The sequence below is a fragment of the Zea mays genome, chromosome 3 (assembly GCF_902167145.1).
Source record: "Zea mays cultivar B73 chromosome 3, Zm-B73-REFERENCE-NAM-5.0, whole genome shotgun sequence".
NCBI lineage: Eukaryota > Viridiplantae > Streptophyta > Magnoliopsida > Poales > Poaceae > Zea > Zea mays.
Window position 1 is genome coordinate 215,248,781 of NC_050098.1, and position 16,684 is coordinate 215,265,464.

The window sequence follows — 16,684 nt, forward strand, 5'->3', positions numbered from 1 at the left end:
ATGTGTACGGTAGAGTTTTACTAATTTCAAAAGGCTACTATAGTTTTTAGATTATTATTATGGTGGCTTCTTAGACATATATTCTTTTATTTGACCATATATTTAATATACTAGTTGGGTAGTAGACTAGTAACAGTGCCATGCATCTTTCTTGTCAACAAAGTGCTGCGTGTGGGGGGGCGATGCTGCGTCAGTACTTTTAACCGTGAAGAGGAGACGGTAAAGGAGTGTTGCGTGGTACTGTGTGGATGCTGACTATTTGCATGCTTTGGTGGAGTAGGCACGACCACTCCCACATCGGGCCAAAAGACTCATGCATCTCGTGCATGACCCCGCGCGCGCGCCAAATGTTTGTGTGTGGATCTGGCTTAAGCCGAGCTAGCTAGGCGGAGACCATCGCCAGTCGCCACCGACAAAGAGGAATCGTATATAGGATCATGTAAACTCGTGTGGCTGTGTTGGATCCGGCTTAGGGCTTGTTTGTTCGTGCCGAAATTCACTTAAAAGTTGTTCCAACTGATCAAATTAAGCTTATATAAATTAACCAAGTAATTCATCTAGAAATCGTTCCAAGTGACCATTCTCTAGAAACCAAACAAGCTATTAAGGATTATGGGCTTGTTAATTAAAGGCAATTATTCTTTTTCTAATAACCTTGTCACCTACGGTGTGGTTGTCATCGGTCCATCAACATGCATCGACTTTATGCTAACCATGCCTTTTTACCACTAGTAGTGGAAGTGTATGTGCGACACACGCGTGACAAGAAAATATTACATACAGGATATTTAGTATCTAGCACTGCAAGTAGCAGAGTCTGTTAGTTGATCGATAGTACTAATGTTCAATAGTATTCGGAAGGTAACCATCATGGCAGAAGTTGAATGGTAGCTGATGACAGCCACAACACGCACCAGCAAGGTTAGGGTCTGCGTGCGGAACAGGGTGAATTGGCTCACGCGGGCATGGAGCATGGACTCGACGACGTGCAGGGAGTCGTGCTTGTCGATCTAGTTGAACTCGTTCTCTAGGCCATCGACGCGCGCCCGTGGACGCCGCTGTGCTAGCCAGGATCGGAAAGAAGAAGAACGTATTCTGTCTCGTAGAGTTCCTGCGTTTCTGCCGTACGATTCCAATAAAATACTGAATCTAATGGTTATGATGAACAAAAGAAAATTATATCTTTTATATAATCTCTACTACTCTATAAGATACAAAAGGGGGCGTTCACACCTTCACCATGTCCCAGCCCCGCGCCCCCTCATGTTGTCAGGCCGCCCCCGCCGCGCACGTTCGAGACAACACCGTGATTCCCTCCCCCAGCCGCCACTGTCACCTCCCCGTGATTTGTGCCCTATCCTCTGATGCAGAGCTCCGCCACCAACCCGACCAGCCTCGCTTCCTCCCTCTGCCTCTCCCTCCCAACTCTCGCCGCTGAAGCGCGCAGCTCCGCCGGCCCCGACGCGGCTCTGCCGGCCACCGCGGCGTCCCTCCGCAGGCTCCCACGCGCACCTCCTCGATTGCGCGAAGCCTCCGGGCCACCGCCGCTAGGGCCGCCTCCTCCGCAATCGCGCGTCGCCCCTCTCCGCCTCCTCTGCGGCGCACCACCTCCTCTCTGCTACATCGACCAACATCTCAGAAAGCAACAAGCGTTCCAGTGGTATGGCATGATCCCACAGAACGCTTTGAGGTACGCAGCAACAACGACGCTCCCCGCCTCAGCCCTCCCTATTTATCCCTCTCCATCCTCCACACAGAGTAGCAGAGGAAGGAGGAACGAGGAATGTTTTATAGTTTGGATTATATGATTGGATGATCGGATGGTAGTAGTTTGGATTGGAAGATTGGACCACATCCTGCAGTGGCGTGGTCCACCTCTCCTCTCTGGTTTCCACGAGAAAAAAGTACTGGCATATTAATTTCAGATTTTTGGGATTCATCTCTGGTGTTCTGCTTGATCCATGCTCCATGGCTGCTTTGTCTTGCATACGGCAAGCAGGGATGGTGCCTTATCTTCTTTACAGCCTGACGAATGATGGTTGGGAGATCGTTGTCTAATTAGGTTTATTCTTGGTCTAATTCAGTAATATTTGTTTGCCATTGTTGAATCGAATACTGCTCTTTCCATTCCCCATCGTTTGGTGTGTTTAGACTGGATGTTTTGGGTGGATGGTGCCCAAAGTTTATGAGACATGGAATGAGTGCAAATAATCTGGTTGTTGTTTTTTCGGGGTAATTTTTCAGCAAAACATCGGGAGATTGTTTTATGATGGCATGTGATCGTGTGTGTAAATGAAAGAGAAAATGTGAAACATATTTTTGCAAGGATATTACCTGCTTTTGACAAACAATAGTTAATCATAGGCATGTTGATATGAGATAATTAGTATGCATGTTGGTATTTTCAGAGCTGAAGGTAGTCTCCTCATAGATAATGACATGTACCATACTACCATGCGAAAATAAAATCAGTGCGGTGTTTTTCTTTTTAAAACATAGGACTGCTCTAAGTCTATGTTTATCTTTATATATTTTGGTCAGTGTCATTTATGGGTTTTAGCTTATTTTTTGTTGCAGAAAAAACTGTCTGTTGAACAATTTGTTGACAGAGATGTCCCCGATATAGAAAAATTGACTGCTAATTTAAAGGATACAACATTTATGTTAACCAGAGAAGCCAGCTAATTTAGAGGACACACTATTTACGTTGGTTCAAGATCACAAAGGCTTACCAGAATTAGCTAAAAAGTTGAAGAGTACAACTGAATTTGTTGTAAGCATTTGTAACTAATGTTTTCGTTTTATCAAAGGAATCTATGATACTTACATCCTCTTATGTTGATATTGAATATTGAAGTTCGTCTGCCAAGTATTTATTCCTGTGGTGCATACATTTTTTTTATCAGAAAGAACTGTCAGCATGCCTTCGTCCCTGCAATTTTTTGTCCCTGCTAGCATATCATGCACACATATCACAACAATTCTCAAAAAAATGTTTTAGTTACATGTGTCTATAGTTACTGATATATGTTAGTGGTTGTGGAATGTGCATTGGACTTGACAGTTTTATACTAGCACTGTTTGACGGTCTTTATACTAGCACTGTCGAAAAGTTCATAGTCTATATTACTTTTGTAATTGTTTGAGATGAACAACACAGTGCAACTATAGTTGTTATATAAACAAGATACCTCCTATGTTTTGTTTCTTCATCTTATAGAAGACTTTTACGCCCTTTTATGTTCTAGGCTATCTGACATACAATAGAATAGCTTATGTAATTTTTTTTTTGCTCTATGTAATGTTTTTGCTCCATTTTCAGGTCGATCTGGAGCATAATCAATATAGGTCATTTCACGGCTTGACCTGCTTGATGCAGATTTCAACAAGAAAAAAAGACATTCTTGTGGACACTCTTAAGCTACACATATACATTGGTCTCTAATTGCAAGAGCCTTTCAAAGGTTCAACAAAGAGAGTTTTGAAGAACTACAAAATAATGCCTTCTATATGTACTCAGATTTCTGGTTTTTGTTCGTTCTTGGTCAAACGTGTAATGCATGGTACAGATTCCATTGGGAGTTCCACATCTATGTGTGCAATCTTTTTGACACAAGACAGGTATGTGTAAATTAGGGCCAATAATATCATGATTCAGATTTAGTTGTGTCAAGGCGTTTAGGAAAAAAATGTCCCTGCTCATCCATAGTACCAAAATTTGTTTCCAAGATACTATTCCGCTTTAGTTAGATAGCTGGTCCATGTAATCTTCCTTTTCCTTTACCTTCTTTTCCTTGTCCATGTTTGTAAATACTTTTCTTTATTTATAATTTAACCTGGTAGGGGTCTATCTTTTATGCCTAAACTTGACACTTCCTTCAGTTTTGACTGTTTTTAATCGAGGTAACCCCATTTCCATTCACAGAACGGAAATACAAGCGAGAAAGATATTACGTACTAATTTAAAGTTTCATGTTTCATAGCCTCCTGAAATACTGAAAAATGAATTCAGAATCATATGATGCTTCTGACCTGAATACTGATACATTATTATAGAATTTACTTGGTATTTTTATTTATACATCTTCCTTGATGATACTTAGGTGGAAGATTACACTATACTTGTTGGGCGAGACACACTGATGGTGCTTAAGGACGGGAATAAATAATTGGGGACCATCAATGAGGAAAATAGAGGGTAAATATATGATATATTTTTCTAATTTGAGACCCATTAAGACTAAACTAACAATTTGTATCATATATATACTAATTATTATTGGCAATAAGTGTTATTATTTGTCACGGACAATAGACATTATCCGGTTCATAGGAACACTGTTGAGTTGCAAAATTCTGAAACTGCACAATAACAGAACTGTTGCCTGAAAGTACACATTCTGAAATTGCACAATTCTGAAACCGAGTTGCAAAATGCTAAAACTGCACAATAAACTGAAATCTACTTGTTGCCCGATGAATTTTACAGAATTGAACTGAAGATGTTACAAAATTGAAACTGAATATGAAATTTGGCTTCTTGAAGCATGTCGTGCTGGGCACTAGCACTAGCAGGAACTTGCTGGGTCAAAACTCAAATTAGAACTGAAGATGTTACAATCATGAAGAGGATTCAGTTTCTTACAATAGTCAATTAGAAACTAGCATAGACAATTAGACATTACAGGAGCAACAAATCTTATGTCGGTTTCAACCACCCAAGCATCTTTCAGAGGATTCAGCGGTCAGATAGCAGCTCCACACTGCAGTTAGTATTTGTGTAGTATGGCGATGAGGCGAACCTGCACTAGTAGCAAGGAGAAGGGCGAAGGCTGTGAGGGAATGTCATGCACACGTATGGAGATTAGACAGGGGTAATATGGTCAGCTAAGGAGAGAAAGAATAAAAAATACAATTGAAATAATTAAGAAAAGAGCATAATACTATTTAGAAGGATGAGATCAGTTTTAAATACTATTAGGGAGAAGATGGAGTTGAGAATACCATAATAGAGAAGCCTATAAAAACAAGTGCTATAATAGAAAAAACTCGCGTGCAGTACGATGGCAGGAGTAGTGGTAGCATATTTTCAAGTATGGAACTATGGTGTGGGTTCGTTACTTATTGGCTTGTGGTTGTTCTTCTATTCTTTTCGATAGAACCACGGAGAGACAAGCTACCCCTTAGGTTCTTAATAGTAGTAGAGATATGTGCCGGTACGGCAGGTGGCGGGCCAGGCGATGGCGGGTGGCGACCAGTCGAGTCCATGACTCCAGGTCGACATTGGTAGGTCTGTAGTGGTTTTGAGCTTCTGGTGAGGACATTTGACAGTGAAAGTGATTATTTAATGATTAAGAATGAGTTATTCACTTGTTCTATTGTTTATGCCGCTACAATCTACAACTAGAAGTCTAGAAATCAAATATTGGTTGAGAATTTACTGGTTCATGGTGCCATTGCAGCATTGCTATCAGTTTGCAAAATGAAGAACAAACCAGTTAATTTAAGAAGAAAAATCTTGACCAACTTGAGAGGTTCGTATCACTAGCAACGAAGTGTTGCGAGGAAGGCCTTCCATGTGGGAGATTGTTAGAGAACTTGAGCTCATCTTGAGGATGATGCTTGAAGAGGACCTGATTCTGCTATAAACCTCAGAGACATATTCGACTGATGTCACTAAGTCGTCATCATCAACGACAGGGACCCTCTTCGTCTCGTCACAGGCCTCTAGGAGTCTTGACGCGAGCAACAACCTGATCTCTGGAAGGGTAACCCCTCGGTAGGTATGGTGTAATTCTTGTGGAGCTACAAGTTTGTTTTGTAACATTACAGGGTTACCACTCACAGGTCGTGTCTTTTATGAATTATTAAGCTGAATGTAAAGTAGATAATATCTTATGATACACATGAACATAACCGTCATTGCCTTCTTTAACCTTCTAATATGTTTTCTGTAAATGAATACAACTTTAGTACTGACATGTTTAGGGTCTATTATGTGTTTAGAAGTAAGAGTAACAAGGTTTTTGATAGGATCTGGATATCCATTATGATTCATTCTGTTCAATTAGGTTGCTAGAAAGGGGGAGGCTCTAAAAGATCCTTTTGTTTCTTTTGCAATGGAGGAACGAGAATGAAAACAAAAAAAGAATGTTTCCTTTTTTCTAATTCCTTGTAATTGTTTTAGATGTATTAAATTGTTTGCTAGAATGATGTTTTGATATTCGTCTGTAGAAGATGATCGTTAGAAAAACGGCTATAGATGTATTAAACTGTTTGTATTCTATTCTTGTATAAACTTGCTAGATATTATATTTACATCCTAGCTATTGTACACAGTACATATATACGGCACTTGTATCTATCTCTATTTCATGCTCTCTCACTCGCTTCTTTTCATGCTCCTCCGGATGTACCATTAACACAAAAACAAATAATCATAAGGGTGCTATATTTTATTGAATATTTTGTATGTCGTTGCAACGCACGGGCATTTACCTAGTATATTTATATATATATGATAAATTTTAATCTCCACATATATCTTTTTATCTAATATTAATCTATATATATCAACAAATGTCCCGTTTGGCTAAAGTGGACTAGTTGTATATGGGGATAGGTTCAAATCAGTTGCTTTTAGTTTGTCATTTATTTATTATTAGTAGAAACCAAATTTTAGCAATAACTCCAAGTTACTATCCCAAAAGGTACTCCCTTAGAGAGGAAGTACAAGAAGATCCATAATTATAATCATCGTCATTAAACCACCATCCTAAATGTGTCTAGAATGTCTCTAATCAAAGGAGCTCCTAAGGCTACTCATAACTATGAGCACGACTGATATACCAGTTTCTAACCCTCTGCAGAGGTCGCACACTTTATCTACGAGCTGTGATCTCTTTTTGTCATGGGTTGTACAGACCCTTAAACACTCCCAAGGTGAGTCGACAAGGTTTCACTGCGTAGTTTTTACAAAGATTTCTTAGAGGTCATAGCTGCCCGTTAAGTTTCTCCAATTTGATAAACACAATACCTCTCCCCATAGGAAGGGTGACAACAAAAGCAAAACGAAAAAACCTCGGCAACCAACCTTGGTAGAGAAAGTATTGTGCCCGGACCCCATTGATAGCACGATGACGGAGCAGACTACACCTCAAGTTCCTCTAATTAGTCAGCTAAGAGCGCCGCATACCACCCTCATAGTTGTACTGTTTTCCCGGGTGGTAATCCAACGAACAGATTCTTACGGAGAGACACTGGGGAAACAACTCGAGTTCCCTTTAGTGTCACAAGTTCATCATCATATCCAGAATACAATCATCGTACCATAAAGTATTCTCATCATGTTCATTGGTTAAAGTGAAGCACTAGCACGATACTAATCATAATAGCTCAACCCAAGAAGGTAATTCATGGACTGGATAACAGAGAACTAGTCAATCCTTAGGTTGATAATGGTATGCAGGATAGTAAATTATAAACTAAGTAGGGCATAATGGGTTAGAGAACACTTGCCTTCACCAAGTTGCTGCTCAGGGACTTCTCCTGTAAGTCCCTCGGGAATCACAGACTACTCGTTGTCTACGCAAAGCAATCATTCATTCAACATACTTGGGGAATAACAAAAGAACAATACACCAAACGTATGCAACAGAGTAAACACAGGTTCAACAAAAAGGTATAGAAAATAAGGTGTTTCCTAATGACCATAGCCAAGTTGCTAGTGATTATACCCAACAGTCTGATGCTTTCACTCAACCAAAGGTATCCACTGACTTTGATGAGAAATACCTACAAAAACTTGAACCATAAAATGAGCATGTAGGTGTTGATGAAGAGGGTTTGTACATTGATCTAGGACAAATGCATCACTCAAAAGCAGACCAAGATGAGGACTATGTACCTAATGACTCTATAAGGGAAGTTAAAGTATGAATTCATGGTACTAGTCAAAAGCACACCAAAAGTAGGTGTTGATGAAGAGTGATCATGGATTTTTCATGCATCCATCCTTACTAAAATCAACTTGAAAGTCGTCTAGAGGGGGTGTGTTGGGGACTCGTTCTCAAATGCTATGAATTAAGAACAAGGCAACATAAAATGTTAAATGTTAATGTCCTTCGTCCGCTGAAGCATTATTTCCTTAAGGATTTAATGAACTTCGGACAAAGGGTTTAAGACGGTACAATTACGAAGATTGAATCTTCGTAATTGAACTCTAATAGATTGTATAAGATAATGCGAGATATGAAGTATTAAAGACAAGTAAATTATAAATGAACAACATCATTTTCATATTATACCAACTTGATGTATTCAAATATTAGATACATTTATACCTCTGCCTTGGAAAAGAATAATTCCCGAGTGATGCTATTGCAATTACAGGAATGCCTGAACAATAAAGGAATAATGTTCACTATTTATAGGCACAGGACACAGCCTGTGAGCAATTACAATCATACCCCTCATAAAAGTTTACAACAACGACTCAAACACTTATGGACTAAAAGGTCATTCTTCTTTTAAGTCGGTTTGTAATTCCGAAGCTTCATGAACGGCACCCTTCGGCATTACGTGTAAACAGCTTCAGCCGAAGCTGTTTCTTCCTGCAGGACCTTCGGCGACGAAGCATGGTCCCAACAGTAGCCTCTTCGCGGTGCTAGATCGTTTTTCGTAACGAGCTTGATCCGTGAAAAAAGTCTCTTAGGCTTCAGGAAGCCGAAGGTCCGAAAAACACCTTCCCTGAGCTCGTTGTCGAGAAACGATAGCGGTCCCACCCTGTAGGGTTACTATTTGGTCTCTGCGGTCCACCGCGCAGTGGGTGTGAGCAGCTGTTTTCCCGGTGTAAAAATCCTGACGATTCACCTTCTTACCTGCAGTACTATATAAACAGACGGGTAGGTGTGAAGTTACCACAACATTCATTGCTATTGCACTGTTTTGCTGCCAAAATTTTTAATCATAGCCGAAGCTTGACTCTCGCAATCAGACGAAGCTCCAGTTTAAAGCCTACTTCGTCAGAAGAAAAAGCTTCGGGAGAGAAAGTTTTTTAGTTCCCAAGAAATTCAGAATTAAATGGCCAGAGTGCGCTCTACCGCTAGAGTTGAGCGTGAGGGAGGCGAAGCCGAAGGAGCGGAGACTGTTCCTATCTCCAAAGCGATGCAACGATCCGGTCTGGTGACCTCGGAAGGAATCCGTACTGCCGAGACAGAGCAGACTGTTGCCGATACAGAACAAGTTGCTGCCGAAGCGGAAGAAGGAGATATTGAGGAAGCTGATTCCGATGATGATTACCATGTTGCCGTGCCAAGCAAGCCCAGCCATTTGGACTTCGGAAAGTCGACTGTCTGCAAGGCCAATTTCTCCAAAATGGTGAAGTCGGGCTATTTCAGTGAGAATGAGAAGAAGCTGCTTCGCTTCGGGGGGGGGGAAGAAACTACCCCGAAGCCAGAAAAGGATGAAATAGTTATTTTCAAGAGCTTTCTAAAAGCTGGGTTGAGATTCCCCTTAAATAGGATGATCTCTGATGTGCTGTAAAGATTTGGTATCTATTTTCACCAACTGACTCCCAACGCGATTGTCAGGCTCAGCGTCTATATCTGGGCTCTCCGAAGCCAGACAGTGGAGCCGTTTGCCGACAGCTTCTGTCGAGTTCATGAGCTGCATTACCAAACTAAGGCCAGAAAAGATGGACTGCATGAAAATTTTGGTTGCTATAATTTTGCTTATCGGAAAACCACGAAGTTTCCCGTGATCAGCTACCGAAGCAAATGGCCGGCAGGCTGGAAATCAGAATGGTTTTATGTCAAAGTTGACGAAGACAAAGAGAAGCTGGTTCAGAGCTGAAAGGGAATTAGGCTTACACCTAGTCCCTACTTAATTTTGGTGGTTGAATTGCCCAACACAAATAATTGGACTAACTAGTTTGCCCAAGTGTACAGATTATACAGGTATAAAAGGTTCACACTCAGCCAATAAAAAGACCAAGTTTTGGATTCAACAAAGGAGCAAAGGGGCAACCGAAGGCCCTCTGGTCTGGGAGCACCGGACTGTCCGGTGTACACCGGACAGTGTCCGGTGCACCAGAGGACTCCAACTTAAACTCGCCACCTTCGGGAATTTCCAGAGGCACTCGCGCTATAATTCACCGGACTGTCCGGTGTGCACCGGACTGTCCGGTGCAACTCCGGAGCAACGGCTATCTCCGCGCCAACGGCTACCTGCGGCGCATTAAATGCGCGCGCAGCGCGCGCAGAAGTCAGGCGCGCCCATACTGGCACACCGGACAAGGAACAGTGCATGTCCGGTGTGCACCGGACACCCAGGCGGGCCCACAAGTCAGAAGCTCCAACGGTCAGAATCCAACGGCAGTAATGACGTGGCAGGGGGCACCGGACTGTCCGGTGTGCACCGGACTGTCCGGTGTGCCATCGAACAGACAGCCTCCCAACGGCCACTTTTGGTGGTTGGGGCTATAAATACCCCAACCACCCCACCATTCATTGCATCCAAGTTTTCCACTTCCCAACTACTACAAGAGCTCTAGCATTCAATTCTAGACACACCAAAGAGATCAAATCCTCTCCAAATTCCACACAACGCCATAGTGATTAGAGAGAGAGATTTGCTTGTGTTCTTTCGAGCTCTTGCGCTTGGATTGCTTTCTTCCTTCTTGATTCTTTCATTGCGATCAAACTCACTTGTAATTGAGGCAAGAGACACCAATCTTGTGGTGGTCCTTGTGGGAACTTTGTGTTCCAAGTGATTGAGAAGAGAAAGCTCATTCGATCCGTGGATCGTTTGAGAGAGGGAAGGGTTGAAAGAGACCCGGCCTTTGTGGCCTCCTCAACGGGGAGTAGGTTTGCAAGAACCGAACCTCGGTAAAACAAATCCGCGTGTCTCACTTGTTTATTCGCTTGCGATTTGTTTTGCGCCCTCTCTCGCGGACTCGTTTCTTTATTACTAACGCTAACCCGGCTTGTAGTTGTGTTTATATTTGTAAATTTCAGTTTCGCCCTATTCACCCCCCCTCTAGGCGACTTTCAAGAACCCTCTTGAACTGATCTTCGGAGAAACAAGACCCCGATGCAAAATGGCAGTAGAAGGTCCAACTTGGGCTGCACTGGGCGAATTCAAAATTATTGCAGAACATATTGGCACTGGAGATTTAGTGCAGGAATTCCTGGCCTTCAAGGTTTTTCCAACTATGAAAGAGTGGACAATGCCGAAGCTTAAAGGGGAAAAGAAAGAGGGGGAACTCGTCCGACTGCCCTACTATTATAAGTTCAAGAAATATTTTAAAGTACCCTGCCAAGAATGGCTTGATACAATTGAAATAATGAGTAATGAAATTCTTGGGAATTACTCTAAAAAAGAGGACCAACTGATGACAGCGGCCTTCGGCACTCGGCCGAAACGAAGGCTGAACAGGGTGCTTGATGCCATAGGATTTGAATATGCTGACTACGGCCGACTGGGCGGAGATGTTGGGGGCCCGAAGCGAAAAAGGATTGCCAGCGCTACTGACGAAGAAGTCGTCAAGGTAGCCAAAAAGAAAAAGAAAGATTCTGAAAATCTTAGCGCTGAAGAGTTAAATCCTGAGCCGAAGGTGGCCACTACAAGAAAGAGAAAAAGTGCATCCCCAGAGCCGGAAACGCCGGTCCGGGAAGAAGATACTCCTGCTTCTCCTTCTGCTGTTGAAGTAGAAGAGATTATGAAGGTGATGACTGAACCCTTGCCTATCAGGCTAAGTCCGCTGGCACTGGAACTGACGAAGTTTTTTCAAAGGGACAAGGCAGCTTCGACAGCAAAAAGTCCGAGACTGTCGAAGCCAAAAAAACGGAGAATTATTCAAGTAACAGATGTGATCCATCAGACACCGCCACCGGCGACGGTGTCAAAAATTGTCTTTACCGAGACTGCCGAAGCCGAAGGCGCCGCAGCCGAAGCTACTGGAGCTGAGACCGGCGAAGCCAAAGCTACCGGGGCCGAAGCCGGGACCACTGAAGAGTCGAACCTGGAAACCACACTTGAGGTTATTGACAATATACTCCTGAAAATGGCTGAAGAAGAAGCTACTGCAGCTGCGGTGAGCACGACAACTGAAAAGGGGAAAGAGCAAATTGATGAAATTTTGGAAGAAGAAGATTTTAACTTTCAAGATTTGCTTGGGCAAGAGTTAACAGACGCTGAGAAAGAGGAGTTGAAAAAATATGCCATATCTTGCGGATATAAATCAGGGGCTATGCTATTTGGTGGGGTGAACGAAGGGAAACTAAGATGCCTTCGGAACCGTACCGAGGCCAAAATTGTTAGAACCCTCTCCAAAAGCATTGGCTTGCCGAAGCTGGAAACTGACTTGTGCCGTTATCAACGACACCACATTGCCGGAAGCTTGCTTTATGCTAACTTCAAGGTAACGAATATTTTTGTTATTTTATTACTATTATTACTATCTTTTAGGTTGCGTTCTAACGAAGATCGTTTCGACAGAGCATATTATTAAGCAAGGTTCTAAAAATGCAACAAGATTTGGAAGAAGAGAAAAACAAGGACGTCATTCAAGATTTGGCTGAAAAAGTTGAAAATCACGAAGCCAATCTGAAAAAGAAAGACTTCATAATCCAAGACCTTGAAATCATGGTCAAAGTGCACGAAGGTGCATTAGAAAAGAAGGATTTTGTTATTCAGACCATGGAGGGCTCTTTGGCTGAAGTCCAAACTGAGAATGACAAATTAAAGAATGAATTGCTCCGACAATCAGAAAAATTCGAGCAAGAAAAGAAATATCTTGAAGCAAGCCTGAAAACTGAAGTGGATAAATACTCAAATTTGCAGAAATCCTTTAAAGAACTTTAGGAGAAATGCTTAAGCTTCGGCAGCCGATGTGTGCAGCGGCTGAAGGATGTGTTTCACTCTGTCGGAGCTAGCTTTTCGAAATTTACACCTTCAGCTGAAAATCTGCCAAGAACATTAGAATATATTGAAGGCGAAGTTGACGCCCTTGACGAAGTTATTGGTGGGCACGCCGACTTCTGCGCCCTGGTAGCTTCTCGGGGCACAGCTACGGCTTTTTTGAAGGCTGGCTGCACGCATGGAAACATTGTGAACAGACCAAACTTCAGCTTGTCAGCTTCAGATTTGATAGATATCCCAAGCTTAGCCAGAAGCATCGGAAATAGATTCATGACCCAGATCTGGGTAAGTGGCGGGCGGAAAATGGCAGGCGACGAAGCTCGAAGCCATCTTAAGCCGGTAAGAAACTTATGTTTGTTACTTTTACCTTGTCCTTGAAATTTGTACCTTTCTTACTCTGTTGTTTGGTATATACAGGATGACGAAGCTGAAGATTGACAATGCTGAAGTTTGACAAAACTGAAGACGAAGCCTTAGTTGAAGCTTAAAGTTGCTTATAATGTGCTTTTCTGCAAAAATTCTTGGAGAAACTCTTGTAATATAGATATGGAATAACTTATGTAAATTTGTACATACCTTGTAATATATCCTGTCTCCCTTATCCGCATTCAGTCTGCTTTGCTGTGGATGAAACTTCTCTTTTGAGCCGAAGGCGAAAAACACCTTCCCTTCTTTTCGTACACAACGAAGCATAGAAAATTTTTCCTTTGAATCTTTTCCTTATTTTCTGAAGCACCTGTCTTTTTTGTGTAGCATGATGATGATTCTATATATGTCTAAATGGATGTTTATGAATGCAAATGACATGATGCATGTAATGTGCAAATGAATATTAGGACACATGTTCAAAAACCATAAGCACGGCTCTTCATCCACTCAAGAATGATAAAAATCTTTTTGCCATTTATTTTTCGGCTTCACCGTTTACTTTTCGGAGTATCAGCGTTGACTTTTCGCTGTAAGCCTCCCTTAGGAGCTTCTTCGCCTTTTACTTTCGGCGGAATCAGCGTTTATTTTTCGCTGTAAGCCTCCCTTAGGAGCTTCTTCGCCTTTTACTTTCGGCGGAATCAGCGTTTATTTTTCGCTGTAAGCTCTGCATTCCCTTAGGAACGACTTTTGAGCTTCTCCCTGTTTTCTTTTCTCTTTTCTTTGCACTCGAAGGTGCGTTCTCAGCTTTTACATTTACATTTTTGGGGGATATCGCTCTTATAGAATTGAAATAAGGAAAAGAAAAATTACATGTTGTGGCCCCATTAAAAACCTTTCTCCCCCTTTGGAAAGGAAAAGGGTGCCACAAAAAAGAATATAAAAAATTACATCGATCTAAACATAATATCGCCGAAGCTCATCCACATTCCACGATCTAGGAATGTCATTGCCGTCCATATCCTTCAATCTGTAGGAACCGGGTCTTGATGAAGATACTACCAAAAAGGGGCCTTCCCACTTCAGCTGTAATTTGCCTACTGTTTCAGGGTTAGCTATTCTTCGAAGTACCAAGTGTCCTGGTTCATTGTTCTTCAGTTTGACCTTTCTATCACGTCATTTTATTGTTTCAGCTTGATATTTATTGATGTTTTCCACAGCTTGAAGTCTGATCCCTTCAATAGCATCTTTTTCTACAGAGCAATCAGCTTCGTTTTCGCCCTCTGCCGAAGCTACTGTCCTTATTGATCCTGTTTTGGCCTCTTCTGGGGTTATTGCTTCGTCACCAAACAATAGTTTAAAGGGTGTAAAGCCTGTTGATCTTGACATGGTTGTGTTATGACTCCATACCACTTTGATTAACTCGTCTGGCCACTTTCCCCTCGGCTGATTGAAGATTGACTTCATTATTCCTGTCATTATGACCCCATTGGCTCTTTCAACAAGTCCATTTGATTCTGGGTGTCGGACTGATGCAAAATGGATCTTCGTGCCGATTTGATTACAAAATTCTCTGAAGGCTTCAGAATCAAACTGTGTCCCATTATCCACAGTGATAGCCTTCGGCACTCCGAAGCGACAAACAATGTTTTGCCAGAAAAACTTTTGAATAGTAAATGAGGTTATTGTGGCTAAGGGCTTCGCCTCAATCCATTTGGAAAAATATTCCACTGCCACCACCACATATCTTAAGTTCCCTTGTGCTGGTGGTAATGGACCTAGCAAATCCAAACCCCACCTTTGCAACGGCCAAGTGGGTTGTATTAATTGAGTTAAAGACGAAGGTTGTTTTTGATCTCTTACACATTTCTGACAACCTTCGCACTTTTGAACTAAATCCGCTGCATCCGAAGCTGCCTTTGGCCAATAAAATCCTTGACGAAAAACCTTCCCAAGCAAAGGTCTAGATCCAATGTGAGATCCACACAGACCTGCATGTATGTCCTTCATTAATTATATACCTTCGGATCTGGATAAGCACTTGAGCAATGGGGAACAGACCCCACACTTGTATAGCTCCCCTTCTATCATGACATATGGTCGAGCTCTTGCTTCTATTCTCCTGTTATAAGCTTCGTCGTTTGAAAGAAAATTACCCTGGAGGAAAGAGATAATCTCGGTTCTCCAATCTTCACTATAAACAGGGGATACATTAAGGATTGCTCTTTCAAGGAGCTCGACCGAAGGTGCTTTTATTGTTTCAAAAAATACTTCCGAAGGTATAGGCAGCCCCTGGGCTGCTGACTTAGCCAATAGATCAGCGTATTCATTTTCTCCACGAGGAATATTTTTGACAGAGAAACCTTCGAAGGAAGACTCGATCCTTCGGACTGTATCTAGATACTTTTCAAGCTTCGGGTCTCTTGCTTTGTAGCTCTTGTCAATATGACCAGAGATAACTTGAGAATCAGTTTTAAGAATGGCCCTTCTGATTCCCATTGCCTTTAATTTCCGAAGACCCAAAAGCAGAGCTTCATACTCAGCGATGTTATTTGTGCAACTAAAATCAAGTCTTGCCGCATAACAAGTTTTAACTTTGGAAGGTGAAATCAACACAGCAGCCGCTCCTGCTCCAAAGGTTCCCTAAGACCCATCGCAAAACATTGTCCATGCTTCGGCATCTTTATTTGTTTCTCCCTCCTGAGCCCCTGGCGTCCAGTCAGCAATAAAGTCTGCTAATGCCTGGGACTGAATCGAAGATCTATGAATATATTCAATACAAAATTCATTGAGCTCTGCAGCCCATTTTCCAATCCTTCTAGTAGCTTCTCGGTTTCTCATAATATCCTTCAGAGGTTGTGAAGAAGGAACAATTATGTTGTAAGCTTGAAAATAGTGCCGAAGCTTACTGGAGGCCATCAAAACAGCATACAGTACCTTCTCCAATTCTGTATAATTTTTCTTTGATAAACTAAGAACCTCAGATACAAAATATATTGGGGCCTGCCTCTTAACTTGGCCTTCAAACTTCTCCTGAACAAGTGCTGCACTTACCGCTGAGTGCGAAGCTGCCACATATAATAACAAAGGAGCCCCTGGCGTAGGTGGAGTTAATGTTGTTAGATCTATCAAATACTGCTTCAGCTCTTCGAAGGCCTTCTGCTGGATTGGTCCCCATTGAAAGACTTCGGCTGTCTTCAGCACTTCGAAGAATGGTAAGTTTCTCTCTGCTGATCTAGATATGAATCTGTTGAGAGACGCCAGCCTTCCTGTCAATCTTTGAGCCCCCTTTTTTGTACTTGGTGGTTCCATTCGAAGTATTGCTTCGATTTTGCTTGGATTAGCCTCGATTCCCTTTGTTGAGACTAGGCAACCGAGAAATTTCCCCTTCTTTACT